A 4,563-nucleotide genomic window follows, 5' to 3' on the forward strand; every position below is an offset into this window, starting at 1 on the left:
AAAGAGCAACAAAACAAAACAAAACAAAAGCCAGGAATGGTTTAACAATACTACAAAATAGGTGGGTTAATCATTGCACTCACTCTTGCTGTCCACCACCCATCCCCCAAGAAAATAAAATACATATTTCTCACACTCACAATTTAAAAAGAAAATCAAGAAAAAGGTTTTCTTCAAAGAATTGCTCCCCCTCCATTTGTTTTTCCTGCTCTGAAAGAGAGAATTATCTGCTAGCAGCAGCATTTGCTAAATGACGCATTTCTTGAGATAAAGTTGCATAGTAGGTGGAGAAAAAATTTTGCCACCTGTTCGATAGTCATTTGAATTTGAGTGCTAAATCTTTCACAGTATTTATTTCCACCCTTGAGAAATTAATTAAACACTTGAGATGGTAAAAATCATTTCCATTGTTTTCCAGATAGATTCAAATTATGCATGCAACATTGAATTCTAAAGATATTAATAACTTTTCTACTGTCCTTCATCACCCCACCCAAACAAATCTTGAATGTTAGACCACAAGAATTTGTGCAAACACACACACACATGCTCAACTTCTGTTATGAAGAACGAGGGAAATATTTTAAAAAAATCAGACATAGAATTTCCAACTCCTGAAATGAATTAACATCTATAAAATAAGCTTGTCATGCTCATTGAAAAAAATGGAAAAAAAATCTTAGTTTAATTAATTCTGTATAAACACATTCTGTATAAACACACCTCCTAGGTAACTGTGGTTGACAAGATTTGGTTATGATTACAAATTTCATAAACATTATGGCATAACTTTACAAATTATGATTATATTTATAGCTTTGACTATAAAATGATTGATTGTAGATCATTCCCTTGCTCAAAACTATGCAATGACTCACTAATCTCTAAACAACAATCAAATCCTACACTCTTAGATTCAAAGTTTCTTTGCCAAGCTCTCTTTCACTGATTCCACATTTCAACAAAGGATTCGAAAGAAATATATATTTAGTAATTAGAGAATAAGCAAAAATACAAATTAATATTTCAATATAATAATTTTTCCTTTAAAGTACATTGCTTATACGTATTCACAGCTATAACTTTTTGTCTATTGCTAACCAAGTTATGTGGAAAAGCCATTTTATTTAAATATTTTTAATAGAAAGGAAATTCATTTCATGTAAATCTAATATCTGCTAATCTTATAATTTAACTGCATTGAAGCACTTTAAGTATAAAAACCTCAAACATAAGTAAATGTGGATGATTTTCTGAGTACTAATTTTAAATACATTTCTCCTAAACCCTAGTCAGTTTTTTTTCCTCCTAGTCAGCCATTCTTATTATCAAATTCTTCACACCAAACACAGTATCCTTTAAGTGCAAGCATACTAGCTCCAAGATATAAATTTGTCTCAAATAGTTTTCTCTGTTATGATAAAAGATGTAAAAATAACTCAAATAACTCCTAACTTTAAGAGTAGTTGCAATCTTCCAGCAGATTATAATATTATTTTCTTTATCAAATTACCATTGGTGCACCAAAACTAAGTATTTTTGTGACTGGCAAACTACTTCAATAAAACTACTTCCAGTTTGTGCTTGCATCTGAGTATTTATCAGCAACACTGAATATAATCTAAATTTTGTATCCATTCTTTAATAGGAGAGATACCCTAAATTACTCTTTAGTAAGATTGTGATATATTACTCTCTCTCTCTCTCTCTCTCTCTCTCTCTCTCTCTCTATATATATATATATATATATATATATGTATATATATATATATATCAAATGAAGAAATCCAACACTATTAAGTGAATAGATATAAACAGTGCTACAGACTTAAAAACTAGCCTCTCTAAATTAACTCATACATTCAACATTCATTCAGTACCTGCTACATGCCAAGCATTGCATTAAGAAACAAGGAAAAAAAAAAAAAAACAGCAGTCAGGATACTTGCCTCTAAGATATCATCATCAAATAAATAATTACTTTCAAAAGGATTAACTGATATATTAATATTACATTATCTACCAACAAATATCATGTTGTATAATTCATATAAACAATAATAACAATTAATTGCAAACTTTGTTGGGAGTCCATAAGGTTATAAGTTCATATTTAGCATATAAACACCATGGTTTTTAAAAAGTCACATATTTTTCTTACTATAATATTAAAGGATTATTTTCTTCTGGATCAGGCTATCTGTAGGTCTGCATCAGCAATCAAATAATATCCACTATTCAAAAAATAAACTGCAGATCTGGCCGGCGGTGGGGGCGGGCAGGCAGACAGGTGGAGCAGATCCGCGGGCCTGGGCGGCCCCACTGGCATAGCAAATATTCTTGGCCTGGCGCCCCTGGCCCCTCCGCCGCCTGGCCCCGCAACCCCGCAAACCCGTGCATTGCCCATTAGAATGACTGAGGAAGCTTGCCCAACACTAAATCAGAAATGAGCCCTTGAACCAGACCCTATAGAGGATGATGTGGAGAGCAAGAAAATGAAAATGGAGAGAAGATCCTCAGCTTCAGACTTAAACTCTGATGAAGATACAAGAGTGACACCTGAGCCAGGAGCAGGTCCAGCCCAAGGATTGCTGAGGGCAGCAGAGGCCACCATAATTTGAAGAGGTGAGGGACTGGTGAGCCAAGGCCAGTGGATATGCGAACCTCACACAGTGACATGAAGTCTGAAAGGAGACCGCCCTCTCCCCATGTGATTGTGCTCTCTGACAATGAGCAACCTTCAAACTCAAGGGTGAATGTACTGACCAAGACAGCCTTGAAGGAGACCAGCAGTTAGGCTCTTCTGAAAAGTAGTCCTGAAGAACAAGAAAGAATGATCAGGCAGCTAAAAGGAGAGCTAAGATTAGAAGAAGCAAAGCTTGTATTGTTGAAAAAGTTGCGGCAGAGTCAAATACAAAAAGAAGCCACCTCCCAGAAGCCCACGGGCTCCACTGGGAGCACTGTGACTACCCCTCCCCCATTTGTGTGAGGCACACAGAACCTTCCCGTTGGCAAGACATCAATTCAGACTTCTTCAACTCCAATGCCTGGCAGTGTCATCCTGCCACCCTGGTCCGTGGCGGGCAACAGGTGTTTTCTAAGCTGGGACCTTAGGGGACATCACAGGTCGTCATGCCCCCACTTGTCAGGGGGTCCCAGCAAATCCATAACATCCGGCAACATTCCACCACAGGGCCACTGCCTTTTCTTCTGCTCACCCCCCATACCCACGCTTCTGTGCCCAGTGTGCAAATTCAAATTCAGGGACAGAAAATCATCCAGCAGGGACTCATCAGTGTCAACAACGTCTCCAACACCAGTCTGCTGTCAACCTCCCACAGCCCACCCCAGCATTACTGAAGGGGACAACAGCTGCCTCCACTCAGGCCAACTCCACCCCTACCAGTGTTGCTTCTGTGGTTACTTCTGGTGAGTTTCCAGCCAGCCGGTAGGCGGTCGCCAAGCTTGCACTAGGCAAACAACTAGAGAAGACACTGCTGGGGATCCCCCCACCCAATTCCCCAGCCCCAGAGATGAATTTCCTGCCAAGTGCTGCCAACAATGAGTTCATATACCTTGTTGGCCTGGAGGAGGGGGTGCAGAACCTACTGGAGACACAAGCAGGCAGGATGTTGGCTGCTGCAGCTGCTGCTGTGCTATACCGGGAGTCCTACATGTGTGCACAGCATAAGACAAACTTCACATGCCATTGGCAGGAGGAGAAGGGTGGGGCCATCATGTGAGAGAACTGCATGACATCCAACCAGAAGAAGGCACTCAAGGTGGAGCATACTAGCCGCCTGAAGGCTGCCTTTGTGAAGGCGCTGCAACAGGAGCAAGAGATTAAACAGCACCTCCTGCAGCAAGGCACGGCCACCACAACCACCACCAAGGCTGAGCTCACTGCTGCCCCCCACTTAGCCCTGAAGCAGGTTCGTAAAAGGCCCAAGACTGGAGTAACGGAGCTGTACAGGCCTCCAACCAGCTGTTCTGAGGCTCAGCTGCAACACCCCACGGTGTACTGCACACATTCGGCCAGTCGCCCAAACTGCAGAACACAGCCTCAGCCACAACCCTGGTCAGCAGGACTGGCAGACATTCCTAGAGAGCTGCAGGTGCTGCCAAGAGCAGTGTCACCTCCAACTGGAAGAAAATGCTCCTGAGCACAGGCGGGACCCTGACATTTGTCAGTCCAAGCTTGGCAGTTCATTAGACGTCCTCTGCTGTGGATCGCCAGCGAAAATACCTCCTCTACATAATTACACCACGCTCCATACCCCAGTCAGCCATGTGGAAATAGTGTGAGCCAGGCCCAGTGGAGGACAGGCTCCTCCTCCCTCCCACCTGGCCCTTGGTCTAAAAGGACACACCACACTGCACTCTGAGAGCGAGTGATGGCCACGCTGCTACTGAAGCAAGATATTAGTCCTTGGTTGCAGAGCCTCATCACAGCTGGGTACAGGGGTGCTGCTTCATGGTGGGCAAGGATCAGAACTGAGGGACCTTTCTGCGGGCTTCCTTCCTTTCTTTCTTTGCCTTTAGTTTGCCCAACACAACAGAAAA

At 42.0% G+C, this 4,563-nt stretch overlaps 1 pseudogene; it reads left to right on the plus strand.

The window, feature by feature from the left end:
- The first annotated feature begins 2,411 nt into the window (after positions 1-2,411).
- LOC114092776 (transcriptional repressor p66-alpha-like) lies at positions 2,412-4,300 on the plus strand (annotated as a pseudogene).
- Positions 4,301-4,563: the final 263 nt, after the last annotated feature.

Source organism: Marmota flaviventris, chromosome 7, assembly GCF_047511675.1.
Source record: "Marmota flaviventris isolate mMarFla1 chromosome 7, mMarFla1.hap1, whole genome shotgun sequence".
NCBI classification, from domain to species: Eukaryota; Metazoa; Chordata; class Mammalia; order Rodentia; family Sciuridae; genus Marmota; species Marmota flaviventris.